The sequence below is a fragment of the Arachis ipaensis genome, chromosome B6 (genome assembly GCF_059453495.1).
Source record: "Arachis ipaensis isolate K30076 ecotype BB chromosome B6, ASM5945349v1, whole genome shotgun sequence".
NCBI lineage: Eukaryota > Viridiplantae > Streptophyta > Magnoliopsida > Fabales > Fabaceae > Arachis > Arachis ipaensis.
The window spans coordinates 128121278-128133869 of record NC_142441.1 but is presented as its reverse complement, the minus strand read 5'-3'; the positions used below and the strand labels follow the sequence as shown (position 1 = coordinate 128133869).

Genomic DNA, 12592 nt, shown 5'->3' with positions numbered 1-12592 from the left:
CACCTTGTTTCTGCTTCTCCGGACAATTTGCGGCTCTACGCCCCGCCTTTCCACAATTGTAGCACAAACCCCATCTGGCCTTGCACGGTACTCCCGGATGGTGACTTCCACACCTAGTACAAGCTTGATCATTCTGAGGCTGCTTCCCAAACCTTTTCCCTTGGGAGTTGTTGTTGTTGGGCCTCCTAAAAGAACCTCCCCTCTTGAAAGGTGGTCCTCTAGGTGCAAAGCTCTTCCCTCGGTTCTGTGGGAATGATCCTTTGTGATTCCCTCTCTCAGTAGCCGCCTTCTTCACGCACTCTTCAGCAACTCTACACTTGTTCACCAACTCGGAGAAAGTTCTGATCTCCATTGGTCCCACTGAGCTGAAAATATCAATCCAGAGCCCTCCTTCGTACTTAACACACTTCCATTCCTCATATTTCACCGGAGTCCCTTAACACATACGAGAAAATCTGAACAGCTCCTCAAACTTGTCAGTATACTCAGATACGGACATAGTACCCTGCTTCAGCTGCAATAATTCAAGCTCTTTGGCCGTCCTAGCAGAAGTCGGAAAGTACCTCTTATAGAACTCCTCTTGGAAGACATCCCAGGTGATATAATCATCACCCTGCTGCAGGAGGCGTCGGACTCCTTGCCACCAATGCGATGCTTTCCCAGTGAGCAAATAGGTAGCAAACTCAACACGCTGTCCTTCAGGCACCACCTGCACTTGTAGTGCTCGCTCCATAGCCTGAAACCATGTATCGGCTTCAGTCGGGCTAGTGATTCCCTTGAACTTAGGAGGATTAACCTTCAAAAAGTTTGCCAGTGTCATCGGGTCCTGAACTCCACCTCCGTCATTACCATGGTTGTTCATCTGTTGACCAAGAGCCTCAGCAGTGGCTTGCATAGCAGCAGCCATGTTCTCCAACGCAGTTGATGAACGGATATTTTATACGTTTTTTGGGGTTAATTTCATGTAGTTTTTAGTATGTTTTAGTTAGTTTTTAGTTTATTTTCATTATTTTTTAAATAAAAATCATATTTATGGAATTTACTATGAGTTTGTGTGTTTTTTTGTAATTTCAGGTATTTTCTGGCTGAAATTGAGGGAGCTGAGCAAAAATCTGATTCAGACTGAAAAACGACTGCTGATGCTATTGGATTCTAACCTCTCTGTACTCGGAATGGATTTTCTGGAGCTACAGGAGTCCAATTGGCGCGCTTTTAATTGCGTTGGAAAGTAGACATCTAGGGCTTTCCAGAAATATATAATAGTCTATACTTTGCTTAAGGATAGATGACGTAAACTGGGGTTCAACGCCAGTTCCTTGTTGTAGTCTGGCGTTCAGCGCCAGAAACAGCCCAAGCACGTGAGAAGCTTAAGTCTCAGCCCCAGCACACACCAAGTGGGTTCCAGAAGTGGATTTCTGCACTATCTATCATAGTTTACTCATTTTCTGTAAACCTAGGTTACTAGTTTAGTATTTAAACAACTTTTAGAGATTTATTTTGTAACTCATGACATTTTGGATCTGAACTTTGTACTCTTTGACATCATGAGTCTCTAAACTCCATTGTTGGGGGTGAGGAGCTCTGCTGTGTCTCGATGAATTAATGCAAGTATTTCTGTTTTCTATTCAAATACGCTTGTTCCTATCTAAGTTGTTCATTCGCGCTTCATTATGACGAAGGTGATGATCCGTGACACTCATCACCAATCTCAACCCATGAACGTGTGCCTGACAACCACCTCCGTTCTACATTAGATTGAATGAGTATCTCTTAGATTCTTTAATCAGAATCTTCGTGGTATAAGCTAGAATCCATTGGCAGCATTCATGAGAATCCAGAAAGTCTAAACCTTGTCTGTGGTATTCCGAGTAGGATTCAGGGATTAGATGGCTATGACGAGCTTCAAACTCGCAAGTGATGGGCGTAGTGACAGACATAAAAGGATAGTAAATCCTATTCCAGTATGATCGAGAACTGACAGATGATTAGCCGTGCGGTGACAGCGCACCTGGACCATTTTCACTGAGAGGACGGATGGTAGCCATTGACAACGGTGATCCACCAACACACAGCTTGTCATAGGAGGAAACTTGCGTGTTTGAAGAGGAGTACAAGAGGAAAGCTGAAATTCAGATGACAAAGCATCTCCAAAACTCCAACATATTATTCATTACTGCATAACAAGTATTTATTTTATGCCCTTTCACTGTTTACAATTTAAACTAAGAATTATTATTGATATTATATCCTAACTAAGAGTTACAAGATAACCATAGCTTGCTTCAAGCCAACAATCTCCGTGGGATTCGACCCTTACTCACGTAAGGTATTACTTGGACGACTCAGTGCACTTGCTGGTTAGTTGTGCGAATTTTTAAGAAATAGTAATATTGACATTGACATGTACAAATTCGTGCACCAAGTTTTTGGCGCCGTTACCGGAGATTGTTGAGTTTGAACAACTGACGGTTCATCCTATTGCTTAGATTAGAAAAATTTTGTCTTTTGGGTCAGAGTCTTTTACTTTCTTTTCAAAAATCTTTCAAAAAAAATTTTATTTTTGTTTATTAATCTGTAATTTGTCTTTGAGTCTTTTATTATTGTTCTTGTTAGAATTTTAGAATCCTTATTTTCTTTTTCAAAAACTTTTTTTCGAAATTTTATTTTTCTTTTACTAATAATTGAATTTTTCTGTTTGAGTTTAGTTTCATATTTTAAGTTTGGTGTCAATTGCATATTTTATATTTTCCTTTAAATTTTTGAATTTGTGTTCTTTGTTTTTCTTGGATCTTCAAGTTGTTCTTGTTAATTTTTCTTGTTTGATCTTTAGTTTTTCTTGTTTTGTTTCTTTTCTTATTTTTCTTGTGCCTTTTCAAAACATTAGTTTTCAAAAAAAAAATTTATTCTTAGTTATTAAAAATACTTCTTCAAAACAAGTGTTACATTTACAGCCCAATTGGCTAGAGCGTTGGTTTATGTTCTTGGTAATTTGGAATCTTCCTTTTAAAACTTTTTCAAGAATAATTTTTCTTTGATTAAATCTTGTGCCAAACTTTAAGTTTGGTGTTTTCTTGTTAGATTTTCTTTAGTTTTCGAAAATTTTATTGTGATTTTCTAAAAATTTTAAGTTTGGTGTTCTTTTTATGTTCTTGATTCCTTTGAGTCTTTGAGTTTTTGTTCTTCGTGTTCTTGTGAGTCTTCAAAGTGTTCTTGAGTCTCCTTGTGTTTTGATCTTAAAATTTTTAAGTTTGGTGTTCCTTGGTATTTTCCCTCCAAAATTTTCGAAAACAAGGAGCATTAGATCTAAAAATTTTAAATCTTGTGCTATTTTATTATTTTTCTCTTTTCTTATTAAATTCAAAAATATCTTTTCTCTCTATTTTAAAGCAAACTTTCGAAAATTGCTTTTAAAATTCAAATTTTTATTTCAAAATTTAAAACCATTTTCAAAAATCATATCCAAAGTTTTTCAAATCTTCTTAATTAAGTAATTATTTTAATTTTAAAATTTTTATTCTTAATTTTTGAAATCTATATTTAATTTCTAGTTATTTTATTTCATTTTTTTATTATTCATTCTCTTTTTTATAAAATAAAAAATAAAAATATATTTTAATTGCAATTCACATCAATTCCCTTTTCTCCATCATGGACCTAAGTGGAAAAGAGCAGTCCAGAAGGACTCTGGGGTCATATGCTAACCCCACTACTGCTTCATATGGGAGTAGTATCTGTATATCCTCCATTGGAGTCAGTAGCTTTGAGTTGAATCCTCAGCTCATTATCATGGTGCAGCAAAGTTGCCAGTATTCCGGTCTTTCATAGGAAGAACCTACAGAGTTTCTGGCACAGTTTTTACAGATTGCTGACACAGTACATGATAAGGAAGTAGATCAGGATGTCTATAGATTATTACTGTTTTCATTTGCTGTAAAAGACCAGGCTAAGAGGTGGTTAAACAACCAACCTAAGGCTAGCATAAGGACATGGAAACAGCTAACAGAAAAATTTCTGAATCAATACTTTCATCCAAAACGGATGACACAGCTAAGGCTGGACATCCAAGGCTTTAAACAAGGAGATATTGAATCTCTTTATGATACCTGGGAGAGATGCAGAGAGATGCTAAGAAAATTCCCCTCTGAAATGTTTTCAGAGTGGGTTTAGCTAGACATCTTCTATTATGGGCTTACAGAAAGAGCTCAGATTTCTCTAAACTACTCAGCTGGTGGATCTATCCACATGAGAAAAACAATTGAAGAAGCTCAAGAGCTCATTGATACAGTTGCCAGAAATCAGCATCTGTACCTAAGCAGTGAACCTTCCATGAAAGAAGAGGCTAAAATAGTGACTGCTGAACTCAGCCCTGTAGAACAAGCTACTGAGTTCAATCAGCAATTAGATTTTCTAACAAAACAGTTAGCCGAATTCAAGGAGAGACTACAAGAGACAAGAATGACTAATATAAACATGGAAGTACAATTAAAGCAAACAAAGCAGCAGTGATGAGCGGATAATTTATACGCTTTTTGGCATTGTTTTTAGTATGTTTTTAGTAGGATCTAGTCACTTTTAGGGATGTTTTCATTAGTTTTTATGTTAAATTCACATTTCTTGACTTTACTATGAGTTTGTGTATTTTTCTGTGATTTCAGGTATTTTCTGGCTGAAATTGAGGGACTTGAGCAGAAATCAGATTCAGAGGTTGAAGAAGGACTGCTGATGCTGTTGGATTCTGACCTCCCTGCACTCAAAGTGGATTTTCTGGAGCTACAAAACTCGAAATGGCGCGCTTCCAATTGCGTTGGAAAGTAGACATCCAGGGCTTTCCAGCAATATATAATAGTCCATACTTTGGCCAAGAATAGACGACGTAAACTGGCGTTCAATGCCAGCTTTCTACCCAAGTCTGGCGTCCAGCGCCAGAAAAGGAGCCAAAACCAGAGTTGAACGCCCAAACTGGCACAAAAACTGGCGTTCAACTCCAAGAAGGACCTCTACACGTGCAACACTTAGGCTCAGCCCAAACACACACCAAGTGGGCCCAGGAAGTGGATTTATGCATCAATTACTTACTCATGTAAACCCTAGTAGATAGTTTATTATAAATAGGACCTTTTACTATTGTATTAGGCATCTTTGGTCTCAGTTTTATTCCATTGTTCACCTTAGGAGACTATTTATCACGCTTTAGGAGGCTGGCCATCTCGGCCATGCCTGGACCTTCACTTATGTATTTTTAACGGTAGAGTTTCTACACTCCATAGATTAAGGTGTGGAGCTCTGCTGTTCCTCAAAGATTAATGCAAAGTACTACTGTTTTCTATTCAATTCTTCTTATTTCTCTTCTAAGATATCCATTCGCACCCAAGAACGTGATGAAGATGATGATTATGTGTGACGCTCATCATCCTTCTCCCTTATGAACGCGTGCCTGACAAACACTTCCGTTCTACATGAAATAAGCTAGAATGAATATCTCTTAGATCTCCTAACCAGAATCTTCGTGGCGTAAGCTAGAATGATGGCGGCATTCAAGAGAATCCGGAAATTCTAAACCTTTTCTGTGGTATTCCGAGTAGGATTCAATGATTGAATGACTGTGACGAGCTCCTAACTCGCGATTGCAGGGCGTTAGTAACAGATGCAAAAGGATAGTAAATCCTATTCCAGCATGATCGAGAACCGACAGATGAATAGCCGTGCCGTGACAGGGTGTGTGAGCATATTATTCACTGAGAGGATAAGATGAAGCCATTGACAAGGGTGATGCCTCCAGACGATTAGCCATGCCGTGACAGGGCATTGGATCATTTTCCCGAGAGATGACCGAAAGTAGCCATTGACAGTGGTGATGTATCACATAAAGCCAGCCATGGAAAGGAGTGAGACTGATTGGATGAAGATAGCAGGAAAGCAGAGGTTCAGAGGAACGAAAAGCATCTCCATTCGCTTATCTGAAATTCCTACCAATGATTTACATAAGTATCTCTATCCCTATTTTACTATATAATATTCGAAAACACCATTATCACTTTATATCTGCCTGACTGAGATTTACTAGGTGACCATAGCTTGCTTCATACCAACAATCTCCGTGGGATTCGACCCTTACTCACGTAAGGTATTACTTGGACGACCCAGTGCACTTGCTGGTTAGTTGTATCGAAGTTGTGACATATTATGAATGTGTAATCACGATTACGCGTACCAAGTTGCTCACGTTGCCAGGGATTGTTCGAGCCTGGACATCACAATTTCGTGCACCAAGTTTTTGGCGCCGTTGCCGGGGATTGTTCGAGTTTGGACAACTGACGGTTCATCTTGTTGCTCAGATTAGGTAATTTCCTTTTTATTTTGTTTTCAAAAATTTTTCAAAAAAATCTTTCAAAATTTTCTCATCTGTTTTCGAAAAAAAAATAATAAAAATGTTTTCAAAAATTTTATTCAAGATTTTTAAGAATGAATTCTAGTGTTTCATGAAGCATGTGAAGCCTGGCTGGCTGTAAAGCCATGTCTAAATTCTTTTGGACTGAGGCTTCCAAACCATCAGAGGCAAGTTACATATTTGATAAATAATGAGCAGCAATTTGTTATCAAGAGCAATATACTCTGGTGTTACATGCTGAAGCTTGGCTGGCCATTGGCCATGTCTAGTGTTTTGGACCGGAGCTTTCATTGAAGGCTTGGCTGGCTAGTGAGCCATGTCTAATTCCTGGACTGAAGCTTTAGACTAAGAATGCAAGATTCCTGGAATTCATATTAAAAATTTTGGAATCCTTATTTTTGTTTTTCAATTAATTTTCGAAAAAAAAATACAAAAAAAATAGAAAATCATAAAAATCAAAAATATTTTCATGTTTCTTGTTTGAGTCTTGAGTCATGTTATAAGTTTGGTGTCAATTGCATGTGCATCTTGCATTTTTCGAAAATTCTCATGCATTCATAGTGTTCTTCATGATCTTCAAGTTGTTCTTGGTAAGTCTTCTTGTTTGATCTTGATGATTTTTTTTGTTTTGTGTCTTTTCATGTTCTTCATATGCATTCTTGAATTCTTAGTGCCTAAGCATTAAAGAATTCTAAGTTTGGTGTCTTGCATGTTTTCCTTGCATTAAAAATTTTTCAAAAATATGTTCTTGGTGTTCATCATGATCTTCATAGTGTTATTGGTGTTCATCTTGACATTCATAGCATTCTTGCATGCATCACATGTTTTGATCTAAAATTCTCATGCATTGCATCATTTTTCTTGTTTTTCTCTCTCATCAAAAAATTTCAAAAATCAAAAAAGTATCTTTCCCTTTTTCTCTCATCAAATTCGAAAATTTGGATTGACTTTTTCAAAAATTTTTAAAATCAAGTTGTTTCTTATGAGTCAAATCAAATTTTCAATTTGAAAATTTTATCTTTTTCAAAAATCAAATCTTTTTCAAATTTCTTAGTTATTTTCGAAAATAACATAATCAATTAATGTTTTGATTCAAAAATTTGAAGTTTGTTACTTGCTTGTTAAGAAAGATTCAAACTTTAAGTTCTAGAATCATATCTTGTGATTTCTTATGAATCAAGTCATTAATTGTGATTTTAAAAATCAAATCTTTTTCAAAAATATCTTTTCAAAATATCTTTTCTAACTTTCTAACTTCTTATCTTTTCAAAATTTGTTTCAACTAACTAACTAACTTTTTGTTTGTTTCTTAACTTTTTCAAAACTACCTAACTAACTCTCTCTCTCTCTCTAATTTTCAAAAATATCTTCCCTCTTTTTCAAAAATTTCTTTTTAATTAACTAATTATTTTTATTTTTAATTTAAAAAAAAATTTTCGAAAAAAATACTAACAATTTTCAAAAAACCATTTTCGAAAATCACTAACTCTTTTTCAAAATAATTTTCGAAAATTATCCCTCCCCCATCTTATTCTATTTATTCATTCATATCCTAACATCTCATCTCACATCTCTGCCATCCTCACAGTTGTGTTTCTTCCATTATATTACATTCTTTGTCTCCCCCTCTTCTTCTACTCACACAGGGATCCCTATACTGTGGTATAAAGGATTTCTATTATTATTATTATTTTTCTGTGCCCTCTTCTTTGTCATATGAGCAGGAGCAAGGATAAGAACATTCTTGTGGAAGCAGATCCAGAACCTGAAAGGACTCTGAAGAGAAAATTAAGAGAAGCTAAAATACAACAATCCAGAGATAACCTTTCAGAAATTTTCGAACAGGAAAAGGAGATGGCAGCCGAAAATAATAATAATGTAAGGAAGATGCTTGGTGACTTTACTGCACCTAATTCCAATTTACATGGAAGAAGCATCTCCATTCCTGCCATTGGAGCAAACAATTTTGAGCTGAAACCTCAATTAGTTTCTCTGATGCAGCAGAACTGCAAGTTTCATGGACTTCCATCTGAAGATCCTTTTCAGTTCTTAACTGAATTCTTGCAGATATGTGATACTGTTAAGACTAATGGAGTAGATCCTGAAGTCTACAGGCTCATGCTTTTCCCTTTTGTTGTAAGAGACAGAGCTAGATTATGGTTGGATTCTCAATCCAAAGACAGCCTGAACTCTTGGGATAAGCTGGTCACGGCTTTCTTAGCCAAGTACTTTCCTCCTCAAAAGCTGAGCAAGCTTAGAGTTGATGTTCAAACCTTCATACAGAAAGAAGGTGAATCCCTCTATGAAGCTTGGGAAAGATACAAACAGTTGACCAAAAAGTATCCTTCTGACATGCTTTCAGAATGGACCATCCTGGATATATTTTATGATGGTTTATCTGAGCTATCAAAGATGTCACTGGACACTTCTGCAGGTGGATCCATTCACCTAAAGAAAACGCCTGCAGAAGCTCAAGAACTCATTGACATGGTTGCTAATAACCAGTTCATGTACACTTCTGAAAGGAATCCTGTGAGTAATGGGATGCCTATAAAGAAGAGAGTTCTTGAAGTTGATACTCTGAATGCCATATTGGCTCAGAATAAAATATTGACTCAGCAAGTCAATATGATCTCTCAGAGTATGCATGGAATGCAAGCTGCATCCAACAGTACTCAAGAGGCTTCTTATGCAGAAGAAGCTTATGATCCTGAGAACCCTGCAATAGCAGAGGTGAATTACTTAGGTGAACCTTATGGAAACACCTATAACTCAACATGGAGAAATCATCCAAATTTCTCATGAAAGGATCAAAATCCCCAACAAGGCTTTAATAATGGTGGAAGAAACAGGTTTAGCAATAGCAAGCCTTTTCCATCATCAACTCAGCAACAGACAGAGAACTCTGAACAAAATGCTTCTAATTTAGCAAATCTAGTCTCTGATCTATCTAAGGCCACTGGAAGTTTCATGAATGAAACAAGGTCTTCCATTAGAAATCTGGAAGCACAAGTGGGCCAACTGTAAAAGGATCACTGAAATCCCTCCTAGTACTCTCCCAAGCAATATAGAAGAGAACCCAAAAGGAGAGTGCAAGGCCATTGACATAAGTACCATGGCCGAACCTGTAAAAGAAGGAGAGGACGTGAATCCCAAGGAGGAAGACCTCCTGGGACGTCCAGTGATCAATAAGGAGCTTCCCTCTGAGGAATCAAAGGACTCTGAGGCTCATCTAGAGACCATAGAGATTCCATTGAACCTCCTTATGCCCTTCATGAGCTCTGATGAGTATTCCTCTTCTGAAGAGAATAAGGATGTTACTGAAGAGCAAACTGCCAAGTTTCTTGGTGCAATCATGAAGCTGAATGCCAAATTATTTGGCATTGATACTTGGGAAGTTGAACCTCCCTTGTTCATCAATGAACTAAGTGATCTGGATCAACTGACATTGCCTCAGAAGAGACAGGATCCTGGAAAGTTCATAATATCCTGCACCATAGGCACCATGATTTTTAAGGCTCTGTGTGACCTTGGTTCAGGAATAAACCTCATGCCCCTCTCTGTAATAGAGAAACTGGGAATCTATGGGGTGCAAGCTGCTAAAATCTCATTAGAGATGGCAGACAGTTCAAGAAAACAGGCTTATGGACAAGTAGAGGACGTGTTAGTAAAGGTTGAAGGCCTTTACATCCCTACTGATTTCATAGTCCTGGATACTGGAAAGGAAGAGGATGAATCCATCATCCTAGGAAGACCTTTCCTGGCCACAGCAAGAGCTGTGATTGATGTTGACAGAGGTGAAATATTTCTTCAATGGAATGAGGACTCCCTTGTGTTTAAAACTCAAGGATCTCCCTCTGCAACCATGGAGAGGAAGCAGAAAAAGCTTCTCTCCAAGTAGAGTCAACCAGAGCCCCCACAGTCAAACTCTAAGTTTGGTGTTGGGAGGCCACAACCAAACTCTAAGTTTGGTGTTGAACTCCCATATCCAAACTCTAAGTTTGGTGTTGAACTCCCATATCCAAACTCTAAGTTTGGTGTTGGAGAGTCTCAACAAAGCTCTGCACATCTGTGAGGCTCCATGAGAGCCCACTGTCAAGCTATTGACATTAAAGAAGCGCTTGTTGGGAGGCAACCCAATGTTTATCTAATTCTTATTCTTATTGTTTTTCATGTTTTCTTAGGTTCATGATCATGTGGAGTCACAAAATAAATATAAAAATTGAAAACGGAATCAAAAACAGCAGAAGAAAAATCACACCCTGGAGGAGCATCTGTCTGGCGTTCAGCACCAGAACAAAGCATGGTTCTGGCGCTGAACGCCCAAAATGGGCAGCTTCTGGGCGCTGAACACCAGAACAGGCATGGTTCTGGCGTTCAACGCCAGAAATGGCACACAAATGGGCGTTGAACGCCCAAAATGGCCACCAACCTGGTGCTGAACGCCCAGAGTTGGGTACAAAGGCATTTTTACATGCCTAATGGGTGCAGGGATGTAAATCCTTGAACACCTCAGGATCTGTGGACCCCACAGGATCTACTCAGGATCTGTGGACCCCACAGGATCCACTCAGGATCTGTGGACCCCACAGGATCCCCACCTACCTCCACTCACCTCTTCTCACCACTCTCTTTCACACAACCCCATAAACACTCTTCCCCAAAAACCCTTCACCAATCACCTCAAACTCTCTTCCCCATCACCTCTTCACCACTCACATCCATCCACTCTTCCCCATAAACCTACCTCACAAACTCCACTTACCTTCAAAATTCAAAACCAATTTCCCACCCAAACCCACCCATATGGCCGAACCTTAACCCCCCCTCCCTTCCCTATATAAAACCCTCTATTCTTCATCAAATTCACACAACACACCCCTCTACACTCCTCTTGGCCGAAACCACATCTCCCTCTCCCTCTCCATATTTCTTCTTCTTCTTCTTCTATTCTTTTGTTTATTGCTCGAGGGCGAGCAATATTCTAAGTTTGGTGTGGTAAAAGCATAAGCTTTTTGTTTTTCCATTACCATTGATGGCACCTAAGACCGGAGAATCCTCTAGAAAGGGGAAAGGGAAGACAAGAGCTTCCACATCCGAGTCATGGGAGATGGAAAGGTTCATCTCCAAAGCCCATCAAGACCACTTCTATGATGTTGTGGCCAAGAAGAAGGTGATCCCTGAGGTCCCTTTCAAACTCAAAAGAAATGAGTATCCAGAGATCCGACATGAAATTCAAAGAAGAGGTTGGGAAGTTCTAACAAATCCCATCCAACAAGTTGGCATCCTAATGGTTCAAGAGTTCTATGCCAATGCATGGATCACCAAGAACCATGATCAAAGTAAGAACCCGAATCCAAAGAACTATGTTACAATGGTTCGGGGGAAATACTTAGATTTTAGTCCAGAAAATGTGAGGTTGGCGTTCAACTTGCCAAACATGGAAGAGAACGCACGCCCCTACACAAGGAGAGTCAACTTTGATCAAAGGTTGGACCAAGTCCTTATGGACATATGTGTAGAAGGAGCTCAATGGAAGGTTGACTCCAAAGGCAAGCCGGTTCAACTAAGAAGATTGGACCTCAAGCCTGTAGCTAGAGGATGGTTGGAGTTCATTCAATGCTCAATCATTCCCACTAGCAACCGGTCTGAAGTTACTATAGACCGGGCCATCATGATCCATAGCATCATGATTGGAGAAGAGGTGGAAGTTCATGAGATTATACCTCAAGAACTCTACAAGGTGGCTGACAAGTCCTCCACTATGGCAAGGTTAGCCTTTCCTCACCTCATCTGCCACCTATGCAATTCGGCTGGGATTGACATAGAGGGAGATATCCTCATCAAAGAGGACAAGCCCATCACTAAGAAAAAGATGGAGTAAGCAAGAGAGCCCACTCATGGAGCTCAAGAGGCGCAGGAAGCTCATTTCCATCAGATCCCTGAGATGCCTCAAATGCACTTTCCTCCACAAAATTATTGGGAGCAAATCAACACCTCCCTAGGAGAATTGAGTTTCAATATGGGACAACTAAGGGTGGAACATTAAGAGCACTCCATCATGCTTCATGAAATAAGAGAAGATCAAAAAGCAATGAGGGAGGAGCAACAAAGACAAGGAAGAGACATAGAAGAGCTCAAGGACATCATTGGTTCCTCAAGAAGGAAACGCCACCATCACTAAGGTGGATTCATTCCTTGTTC

General features: G+C 38.8%; 1 non-coding gene across 1 annotated transcript; it reads right to left on the bottom strand.

Annotated features, from left to right (window-relative positions):
• Positions 1–8638: 8638 nt before the first annotated feature.
• Positions 8639–8746, bottom strand: LOC148562689 (small nucleolar RNA R71). The gene has a single exon (XR_015887566.1). It is a non-coding gene; the product is annotated as a small nucleolar RNA R71 (small nucleolar RNA).
• Between the last annotated feature and the right edge of the window lie 3846 nt (positions 8747–12592).